Below are 11,717 nucleotides of genomic sequence, written 5' to 3'. Positions count from 1 at the left end.
TTTTAAAAATAGTAATGATGACCATTAGTGCTTTTCTCACCCAGAAACACACAGGCCCATATTCTATTACTATTTACTGAGCTCCTATCAAATGCCAACCAGCATTTTAAGCACTCTGAAAATGTTAAGCAGTGAGTAAGGAGGTTGAGTTTCTTCCCTAAGATGGTTGCCTTTTGTTAGTGACCAACCAATGTGGCTACAGTTCTCCTGAGCTGCAGAAGGAGCTCTGGGACCCAACTACCTTGTGTGGAAATCCACAGTTCCCTTATTCATATCAAATGATAGTGAAATACGTTAATAAACTCTTCCCACTTTATTTTCTTCACTAAGAAAGCTGCTATTGTGTAATCTCAGCTGAGACGGGGTCAACTAGGGACATGACTCCTTTGCCTGTTCTCTGACTCCCTGGGAGTTTCCTCAGACGTTTCTGTGGATCTAATGCCATCATAAGTCCAGCTGTCCTTGAGAAGTTGAGGTGGGATTTGAGTTCTTACTCTTGAAGAACAGTGACCCCTGAATGATCAGGACAGAAAACGATGGGGAAGGTTTCCCTAGGTGGTCCCAGGCCATTTCTTAGTATTTATAACAGGAAGGAATTACACATACCACTGATACAAATGGAATGAATTATTCTTTTTCCCAGTGGCCCTTGTTACCAAACTGAACTTGAGTCTGCTTGCCAAGCAGCAAAGCCAATTTACTGACACCAGTTTGTGATGAAGGCAAGTGCAGCATTTATTGCAGGCACCAAGCAAGGAGAAGAGGCAGCTCATGCTCAGAAGCCCCTGACTCCAGGATGGCTTTCAGGGAAAGGTTTTTAGGCAGCATTTGTGGGGAGGGCTGCAGTGTACATGACTTTCTTCTGATTGGTTGATGGTGAGGTAACAGTGCAGTGTTCCAGGAATCTCAATCATCAAACTTCTGGTTCCAACCAGTCTGGGGTTTCAGCTCCTAGTTACCATTCTCCACCTTGGGAACGGGGTGGGGGGCAGATGGGAGGGGAGGAGGGTCTCAGTGTCTGCAAAACAAGATTGTTACGTATATCGCCTGAGGAGGAACTTGGGCTCTGTTTTACAATCATTACTTTTCTTGCTTGACTGCTTTTCCTTTGTTTCTGCATTCTCTCATTCCTTGTGCCTACTTTTTGGAACTCAGTGAAGGCTAGGAGGCTATCAAGGCTTTTTCTAAAACTAAGACATGGGGATCACAAGGGGCTTTTGTACCTGGGAAGCCCCCACAGGGTCCTTCTCAGTTTCAATCCCCCCCTTTTCTTTGATACTCCTCAACTCTGAGGGGATCAGGGAGGTTTGACAGGAAAGGGGAGCCCCATCTAGGGCCCAAGAGTGGACCCTTGTCTATCACTCAGAAATGAATCATCCAAGGAGTCACACGTGCTGACAAAGTAAGAGACTTTACTGGAAAGGGGCACCCAGGCAGAGAGCAGGAGGGTGAGGGAAGCCAGGACAATTGCTCTGCCACGTGGCTCCCAGTCTCAGGTTTTATGGTAATGGGGTTAGTTTCCAGGTTGTCTCCAGCCAGTCATCTTGCCTGGTTCACAGTCTGACTCAGGGTCCTTCCTGGTGGCATGCATCTCTCAGCCAGGATGGATTCCAACAAGAAGGACTCTGGGAGGTTGGCCATCTCCTCCCTCTTTCAGCCCCTCCCAAATTCTCCAGTTTAGTTTTCATGCAGCAGCACCTATTTCTTATTGGGATCTCCTGTCGTGAGATAACTCAGGCAAGCGGGCTTGGCCAGGGCAGATGGTTTCTGTCAACGGCTCCAGGAAAGGGAATAACGGTTTGGATAGAGAGGTTAATCAGTAACTCAGCAGGGGAACTCAGTTTTAGGGGAACTAGGTTTCACCCTCACTGGCAGCCCCAGCAGTGGGGCAGTCCCTGAGAGTGACTTTGGTCTGCCCCATTATGGGTTAACTATCCAGCAGAGACTCCTAGTGTCCCCCAGTAGCCACTTTAGTTTTCTTCCTTGGTGACGTACACCCAACATTTAGCTGGCATGCAGAGTGAAGAGAGTCTTGTTGGTTTCGTCTCCGTCTGCATGATGTTGTGAATGAATGTGTAGGGTGTGGGGGTGGGAGGGTTGAGGGAGCAGGAGAGGGATACTGGGAGGAACATGCCCAACACTGAGGATGATAAGGTGAGATAAAATGATACTGGGTCCTCGACAACCTCCTGAAGCCTAAGTCCAAACTTCCTTTATGTGAGAAAGAGAGATTTCTGTCTGGTTTTAACCATTTGGGGGTGGAGGGCGGGGTCATTACGAACTGAATCTATGTCTCACTGGCACCTGGTTAGGGCATGAGGCTGCTTGTCCCACTGGAGGTCTGAAGACTTCCGCAAGCCGCACACTTCCTCCAAGAATTATTTTCCATGTCAGAGGGGCGATCCAGATCACCATTCCCCACAGCGGCTGCCATCAGCTCAAAACAATCTCAGGAAGGATTCCTGAAGGGATCCTCGGAGAGAAAACCTCTCTATGGTCCAAAAATCCTGCATAACCTAAGCAAGTCTCTCAGGGTCTCCTTTTCAAGAGTGTGTTTCTGGAAACACGTGATTACACGGTTGTGAGGGTCGGGGGGGAAGGGTTTTAAAAATCAGTGAGAAAAAGGCAGCATTTTAGACTCCCAGCTCTCTACCCAAGCTTCTGTTATTCTTTCACCCTGCTTTTCTTTCCCTCTGCTTTACCTGAAAAAACACATTGTCTCTGATTGCTAGAAATCAGTTTACACGTCAGCCAGCTAGCAGTCAGATCTCTTTCAATTGAAAGTGAAATAAATTCCTATTAAAAGGGACCTAAACACAAGGTAATAATTTATCAGTTCATCTAACTGGCAAGTCCAGGGGTTCCACAAGCAGCTGGATTCAGGACTGCATCCTCAGTAATATCTCTCAGCTTTGCTTTTCTCTACAAGGCTCCCGGGCTTCCCTGGTGACTCAGATGGTAAAGAATCTGCCTGCAATGCGGGAGACTTGGGTTGGATCCCTGGGCTGGGAACATCCCCTAGAGGATGAAATGGCAACCCACTCCAGTATTCTTGCCTGGAAAATTCCATGGACAGAGGAGCCTGGCGGGCTTACAGTCCACAGGGTTGCAAAGAATCAGACATGACTGAAGTGACTTAGCACACATGCACAAGGCTCCCCCTCCCCAGGTAGTGGCAAAAGGGCCAACAGGGGCCATAGGACCACCTGGTTCCAGCCAAGCCAGCCCAGTGGAAGGCCAAACCCTCCTTTTCAGTAGTTTCAGTAAAAATCCTGGGACTAGCTCTATAGCACTGGATCATTGAAAAAGCAAGAGAGTTCCAGAAAAATATCTATTTCTGCTTTATTGACTATGCCAAAGCCTTTGACTGTGTGGACCACAATAAACTGTGGGAAATTCTGAAAGAGATGGGAATACCAGACCACCTAACCTGCCTCTTGAGAAATCTGTATTCAGGTCAGGAAGCAACAGTTAGAATTGGACATGGAATAACAGACTGGTTCCAAACAGGAAAAGGAGTACATCAAGGCTGTATGTTGTCACCCTGCTTATTTAATTTATATGCAGCGTACATCATGAGAAATGCTGGGCTGGAAGAAGCACAAGCTGGAATCAAGATTGCTGAGAGAAATATCAGTAACTTCAGATATGCAGATGACACCACCCTTTTGGCAGAAAGCGAAGAAGAACTAAAGAGCCTCTTGATGAAAGTGAAAGAGGAGAGTGAAAAAGTTGGCTTAAAGCTCAACATTCAGAAAACTAAGATCATGGCATCTAGTCCCATCACTTCATGGCAAAGAGATGGACAAACAGTGGAAACAGCGGCAGACTTTATTTTTTGGGCTCCACAATCACTGCAGATGGTGACTGCAGCCATGAAATTAAAAGACGCTTACTCCTTGGAAGAAAAGTTATGACCAACCCTGATAGCCTATTAAAAAGCAGAGACAGTACTTTGCCAAAAAAGGTCTGTCTAGTCAAAGCTATGGTTTTTCCAGTGGTCATGTATGGATGTGAGAGTTGGACTGTGAAGAAAGCTGAGTGCCGAAAAATTGATGCTTTTGAACTGTGGTGTTGGAGAAGACTCTTGAGAGTCCCTTGGACTGCAAGGAGATCCAACCAGTCCATCCTAAAGGAAATCAGTCCTGAATATTCATTGGAAGGACTGATGCTGAAGCTGAAACTCCAATACTTTGGCCACCTGATGCAAAGAGCTGACTCATTTGAAAAGACCTTGATGCTGGGAAAGATTGAAGTCAGGAGGAGAAGGGGACCACAGAGGATGAGATGGCTGGATGGCATCACTGACTCAATGGACATGAGTTTGAGTAAACTCTGGGAGTTGGTGATGGACAGGGAGGCCCGGCGTGCTGCAGTCCATGGGGTTGCAAAGAGTCAGACATGACTGAGAGACTGAACTGAACTGAACTGAACTGAAAGTTGAAAGCTAAGGGATCGGGCAGCAGCCTTGGAACTAAGTATAAGCCTGTCTTCTGAATGTTAATTGCTTATTTGAAATCAAGGCCAGTCTCCCTGGATCCAAGATGTAGATGTACAGAGCAATTAGATAGGGTGAGGGGCCTGTGCTGGGAGGTACCCAAGGGGAGTCCCAGCTCCCTGAAGTTCCAGCCCAGTGAGAAGGGCAGGTAGGTCCCTCTGCACTCGCTGGGCCTGGAGCACAGCTGTGAACATCACAACCACTGTCCCCAGCCCAGCCCTGCCCAGGGATTGGAGGCCTCAGGGAAGTTCCTACAGGCCCTCCTCTAGGTCCATGCTGGGGCCCCCACCTTCAGAAGTGCCCTGTTTGCCTCTGAAAGTTGCCCCAGCCCAGAAACATGGATGTAAGGATCAGAAAGGCAACCTTGGTCCCCCTCTCCCAAGGAAATCACCCCCAATGTCATCCTCTGTCACTGTCACCTTCTGAAATAGGCATTCTCTCGGCTGGTACTGCCGAGGAGCCAGCCAACACTTAGGCCTGCCCTTTAGGGGACTTGTTCAAGGTTGGAGGAACTCTCCGTCACTGTATCAACCCCACCCCGCCACCCCCAAATGAAATGACCAAATCTGCCCTTAGGTCAAGGGCACAGGAGCTGCGCGAGTGGGAAATGGCCAAGATGGCAGGCCTGCTGCCTCTGCAAGCCTCTGTGGGCTGGAGAACACAGGCAGGTTCACGTATCCACCTGGCCAAGGCTTCGCCTCTCACCTGCCCAGGTGGGCCTGGGAGAGTAGGGGCTGAGCCAAGCCCGAGAGGCCCTCGCCTAGGAAGAGGCGGTTTTCCCCTTCTGCTTGCCATCTTGGGTGCTTGGGCAGCTGCACTTAGAAACTGGATTGGGAATTTAGGTTTTTCTGCAGTTTGGGGCTAAGAATTGAGGACAGGTCTTTGTATTCACAGCACAACATTCTCTTCTAACATTTCTCTTTTTTTATTTTAAATTGAAGGATAATTGCTTTAAAATATTGTGTTGGTTTCTGCCATACATCAACATGATATGTATGTATGCCATAAAACAGCTTAGGTATACATATGTCCCCTCCCTCTTGAAACTCCCTCCCACCTCCCACCCCAACCCAGCCCTCTAAGTTGTCAAAAAGCCCCGGTTTGAGTTCCCTGGGTCATACGGCAAATTCCCACTGGCTATCTGTATTATATATTGTAGTGTGTATGTTTCCATGTTACTCTCTATTTGTCCTACCCTCTCCTCCCACCACCACCATCCCCTTGCCCCGTGTCTGTAAGTCTGTTCTCTATGTCTGCGTCTCCATTGCTGCCCTGCAAATAGTCACCTCCCAGAGGTGACTAAATTATAGTCATCTCCCAGAAAAATTAGGACTATGGACCCTCCCAGGTCCAACCTAGAGGAGAGAAGATACGTTCTCATGGAATAAATGAAAAATAATACTGATTTTAAAAAACAAGACCAGAAGTCCCTCAACATTTAAACTTTACAGACTAAAAGAATCTCAGCCTCAGGGTTAAACATAACAAACAACATACAGTAACAAATATTAACAATATTATAACACCAAGGCATCATACACAGCATCAGAAATTTGCTGAGGCCACCATTTAATTAAACCAAGTTGAACATATGGCTTTGGTTACATGTGGTTCCAGGCCAGAGGCACAAAAGCCAGCATTTTCAGGAAGGTCGGCAGGAAAAGTTGCCAGTGCAGATGGTGGAGCCAAGGAGTAGCCTTCCCCACCCCCACTTTAATGCCCCAGATTCTAGTGCCTCCACCTTGGGGTGCATGCAGCACCCATCCTTCTTTTCACTCCTGCACTGACCTCACTTATGATGCTGTCCTTGCAAGCCTATGAGCTCCTTCAAAGCATGGATGTGGCCCTGTGCATTTTATTATCCATGTGAGCTTGTGGAGAGAATGAATGAATGAATGAATAATCAAGCAGAAATAAATGGAGGGACACAGAGGGGAAAGGGAGCTCTAACCAGGGAAACTTGCTCTTTCCTAGAAAATCCTTGATGAATCTGGAGAGAGTTGGCTGAACAAAAGGTGATGAAGAATCCTGCCATATTGTTTAACTTGTTGAGTTATTCAAAAAGATAAGAAAGTGATCAGGAGCTAGATTGGAAGGAGTAGAGATCCACTAAGTTCCCTTAAGCATGGTAGGATTTATTTTAAGACCACACATAGAAAAGGAAGTAAGGGCCATAGACCAAATGACAGATCTAATGGTGACCTGGGACAAACAATACAGGATCTCTGGAGAGCTCAGCAGAGCCCCAGATGTAGTTCAGGAACCAAGAGCGCTAAGAAAATGACACTCTGTCATCTTGCCAGCTGAGCAGCAGGCTCCATCCATCCTTGCCTTCATGCTTCATCAGTGGGGCAACCTCAGGACTCCTTCTCTGCCCCTGCTCTTCCTGCTGCTTATTTACACATCTGCTGCTTCAGGACCCCAAATCCCTGCTTTGTCTCTGTCTACTAACAAGTGTTCCCTCAAAGTCTCCTTGTCAAGTTTGCCAAGAGAGAGGATTTCATTGGTGTCACTGGGCTGAGCCTTCAACTGGCTAACCAACCAGAAGTTGGCAGCTGCTTGGATCCAGGGTGATGGGGTCATGGGTATGACTCTGTGTGGGGTGGCAGAAGTTCTTTGCAGTGACTGAAAGTGTAGCAGGTGCCCTGAGGGCCAGAGCCCCCAGCCCCTGATCATAGCTGTGACATGATTAAAGTGTGAGAGGGGAAAGGCAGAGATTACTTGGAGTTACCGTGTTGAGTCTGTAGCCTTTTGACAGTTCTAGTGTATTTCTGACAATCCCAGAGATTTCTTTTACTCTGCGAAGTTGGTGAGTACATATCCCTAGGTCCTCCTGATGCCATGTGTGTGCGCCACTTGGGTTAAAGAATCAACTGTGGGTGTTGAGTGTGCCTTCCAAGCTGGTCGTAGATTGGTGGGGGCTGTGAGGAAGAGGAACGTGAGCCTTGACAGATGATGAATATGTGCCCATGATTTTCATTTACTTTAGGGGAAAATGTAGAGGGGTGACAAAGCTGATTTGTAGAGGACATAGGACCAAAGATTTTGTGCACTCAGAACAAAAAGGAATGCTGATGTAAGAATGCAAAGTTAGATACAAAACTGGTCAATGTCACAGTCTGTCACTGGTTACAGCGGCAACAAAACTGTAATCTCTGGGGTTATATTTTCCCGACCAGATAGTCATTTGCATTACTCTGAAACAAAAAAGTCATTTACATTTTAACAGTTTCTACACAGTCTCATCTAATTTTATACTATTATGCCTTCCCAGACTCTAATTAATAGTAAATAGTCAAAGTTACCTTCCCCTGAGAGCCAGGTGACCCCAGATGGGCTCATTAGACATTACTTTCATTTGATATCAAAAGTTTTTTGCCCCTCCCCCAGAAAGTTTTAATCATTTGTCTTTTTTTTTATTATTTAAAATCATTATTTCTTAAAAGGGAGAAACATCAGCATTTTGCTTCAATGGGTACTAAAGAAGGGAAATGATAGTGAGTGGGGAGGCCAAATGCTCAAAGTGTGGGGAAAGGGTTCTCTGTACCTGGCTTGGCGGCTCACCAGCAGGGTGACCTTAAATTTGACTGCACTGTTTTCAGTGGTCTTGTCTATAATATGGGATTTGAGGGACTGTACATTTTGCAGGACGTTGTGCTAAAGGTCATTTTTGAAATTAAACACACACACAAAAGAAACCCCGGCATCCCTCCCATCCCCCCACCCCCACCCTCTCACCCGTACTGATTAATCCAGAGAGAAAGAGGAAGGGGAGAACAGACGCAAAGCAATATCCTGGGAGAAGACGATTTTGACTGCTCCAGAAACCACCACCCAACGACGCGTATTTACAGCCGAATGAGGGGAGCAGAAATGGGACTCGTCCTGCAAGGAGCAAATGTGCAGGCGTTGCTTCTTTCGTTGTGTGTAGGACAGGAGGCGGATGGTGATCGCAATTCTCCATCACAAGTCCAGTTGCTCGCCGGTCTCCCGCCCCAGGCGCGGATAGAAGCTGCTTTCGGTCCCTCAGCGGGCCGGGCGGCTGGCTCCCCGCGCGGCTCCTCCCTGCAGGGGCGGCGGCCCGGAAACCCCCAGCTCTGCAGAGATCCCACCCTCCAACTGCCACCTCGTGGGCACGGGGCCAGAATCTCCCCGGGTGACTATCGATGAGCCGCCCTTGTTTGCGAAACATACTCTGCGGTTTCAGGTAACACCAGCCGGTTGCCATGGGCGTTTTCTGTTTTGACAGAAGCAGGGACAGACCGAATCTCCCGACTTTGCAGACAGTGGAAGTTGGTGTCTCCTTTAACCCGGAAGGACGGAGGGCTGCACCCGCCCTCCTCACTTTCCTTTTCAAGTCACCTGACTTTGGCTAAGCGCCAGGTGTTTTCTCCTTGGCTTGAGCCATGGGGCAGGCTTCTCTCTGCCAGGTGAGGTGAGGTGAAAAAACTTTCAGGAAGACGACCCCCTTTCGCTTTATCTCCCAGGGTCCACTTGAGCACCCTGTTTTCATCCACTCTGGAACTGTGGAGCCCTGCTCTCTGCCTGCTTCTGCCAGACCCGAAAATGAACTCTGTCCCGTAATGCCAGGAAGGCACCCGGATAAGAGGAAGCAAGGAACCAGGGGACTGAGGAGATAGCCGGGAGGGGTTAGACCCTGTGGGTGGCGGAGAGGGAGGGAGACTCAGTGCTGAGCACTTGTCCAGCCTCCACATGTCAGTCAGGTGGGGAGTGCCCGGGACACTTGGGGCAGAACTATTCTTGGCTTGGTGAGGCTGAGGTGCACTGTCCGCGGCGTCGCATCACCCCGCCCCCATATATTAAGGCCAGGAGCACCTCCCTCTCTTTGCGACAACCCGAAATGCTACTGCCTGTGACCAAATGCTCCTTAGAGATTAATAGGCTGAAGACCATTCCAAAAGCATTCATTAGTTCCTTGAGATGTCAGTAGGAATGATTTAAAAAAAAAAAAAAAAAGGCAACAGAATTTCTTTATGACAGGACTTCACAGAAACTTTCATATTAAAATAGGTGTTTTGAAGGATCAAGATTCCCCAATCTAACTGACAGTGGATTTCTTTCTCTTTGGGTCTCCGTTTGGGTGGACAAGCCTTGGACAACACTTAGCCACCCCACCTAGGGACTTTTCTATCCTCCATGGCTTGAAGCATGGAGCTGAATGCTCAGAAGGCCCTTATGTTTTGACTTAATTGAACACCTTCAGAAGTCTGGCAAACCAGAATGTGTGAAGTTACCAGGAAGGAGGCCAGAGTGTCTGGAAACCACAGCAAAGATGACCTCACAGAGAAACCAGTGTGGTGGGGCTCCCAGAGCACTCAAGGAGATGCATCCTGCATGAGAGGGCGCGGGTTGCCCATTGCCTTTGGCTGGCATGGTCAGGGAAGCTAAAGTAGCCTGGGTGATTGGAAGAGAAGTACGTGTGGATGAAATTATTCAGTGCTGACAGATGGGCTGGAGGTCTCCTCTCCTGCTGGCCTGGCAGCCTCTGCATGGAAACCCTTGCCTGGGAGATGCCCATGCCAATGAGATGCTGGAAGTACAAGCCCCGCAGATAACAATGGCCATGAGTCACAGTAACCTGCCAGTAGTCAGGTGCTTAGGAGGGAAGCTGAAGCCAGGACACACGCTGAGCTGAGCGAGTAGCAGGACCATCCTGTTGTGCAGAACACAAAGAGCAGAGTGTTCAAGTCCCAGGATCAGTTTTCTCACGATGGAAGCTTGAGCCATGCCCTGAGCTTCAGGCTGTGCTCCAAGATCGGGGGACAAAGCCCTGCCTCTTCCTGTCCGGGAGGATGCCACCCAAAACACATCCATTCCTCCTGGGCTTGGGCAGGGGGCCAGGACCAGAGGGGACCTGTCTCTACCCATGAAAAGCTGGATGAGCAGCCCAGCACCTGTCAGGGTCCCAGAACCTCAGCTACAGTCTCCCAGGCTGGAAGATCGGGGTTCTGCTTTCACGGGTGCTCTGGGCCAGCGAACCTTTCCTCTGAGCAGCTGCAGACTGTCGGCTCCTTAATGTTTCCGGTTTAACTGGCCTGGCCTGCATGTGAGGCCCTGTGTTCAGGATCCCAGGTCTAAAGAAAAAAAAAGAGATGAAGAGGTAGGCGGCCCTTACTTCTTCAGAGCTGGTGGACTCCAAGTGTCCTGCCCCGCGGCCTGCCGGACAGCACAGAGTGGTTGGGGTTCTTTTTGGCCTAGGCAACTTTTTGGATCACAGTCAAGCTTATTAAACTTGGCTGACAGTAAACCAGTGACTAACCGGGTAATTAAAGCCACAAGTCAGGAGGCCTGGGCGGCCCCTCCTCTGGAACCTCCCCCAGTGGCCTGTTGCACAGGCGAGTGTCGCTCGCTCTCCCCACAGCCGAAAAGTTTTGTGCGTTGAAAGCCCTCTGCTATAACCTCCACCTTCTCTCAAGGTCACTTCTCCACGCATCCACGGCTGACTTCATCCCCCGTCACCCCTCCCCACCCCTTCCCCACTGCAAGGAAGGAGGAAATCTAACCACATTCCCCACCCCCGCCACTGCCCCAACGGGAACATGACAGAAGGTTTCCAACTAAAACCAAAGTTACTCCGCAGAGCTTCCTGCCAGCCTGACGTGCTGGAGGGCATGCCTGCCCCAGCTCTTTCTGTTCTACACAACTTCTCTGCGTCAGGCTCTCGAGAGCCTCCCCACTTCCTGGGGAGAGTAAGGAGAACTTTAAGGGCAGACAAAGGCCACAGTTGAGGAGACCCCAGCTTGCTTCAAACACCGTGTCTCCTCCTGGTCTGGAGTTCGCGGTGAATGTCTCTCCCCTGTTTCTGAAACTAAGTGAAGATCTGCTGAAGCCTACAAGGTCCCCAAGGACCCTTCTGTGTGCCTGCTTCTAACCTGGGGTGCTCGGGCCTGCCCCGCAGGGACGCTGTCTGTGGTTTACGCGTTCTTAGATGCCTCTGCCCAGCTGACCCTCTCTGAGTGTCCCCACTCTCCCTTCTTCACCTGCTCCCTGTCCCTTCGGCATCCCTGTCTTAAGCAGCAGCCCTTTTTCCACCGAGGCGATATGGGTGGAAGAGGAGCTGCGGTTGGGGGTGGGAGGACTGTGTGACTTTTTTGTATGCTATTCCAGAATAGGTTTGTGGTTATTTTAAGAAAAACAATTAATGTGCCCTCCAAATCTTTGAGGACCTTTGTTTACCGGAAGTTGTGGACCATGCTAA

Source organism: Cervus canadensis, chromosome 6 (genome assembly GCF_019320065.1).
Source record: "Cervus canadensis isolate Bull #8, Minnesota chromosome 6, ASM1932006v1, whole genome shotgun sequence".
NCBI lineage: Eukaryota > Metazoa > Chordata > Mammalia > Artiodactyla > Cervidae > Cervus > Cervus canadensis.
The sequence above is the reverse complement of the archived record's forward strand: the minus strand, read 5'-3'. Positions refer to the sequence as shown.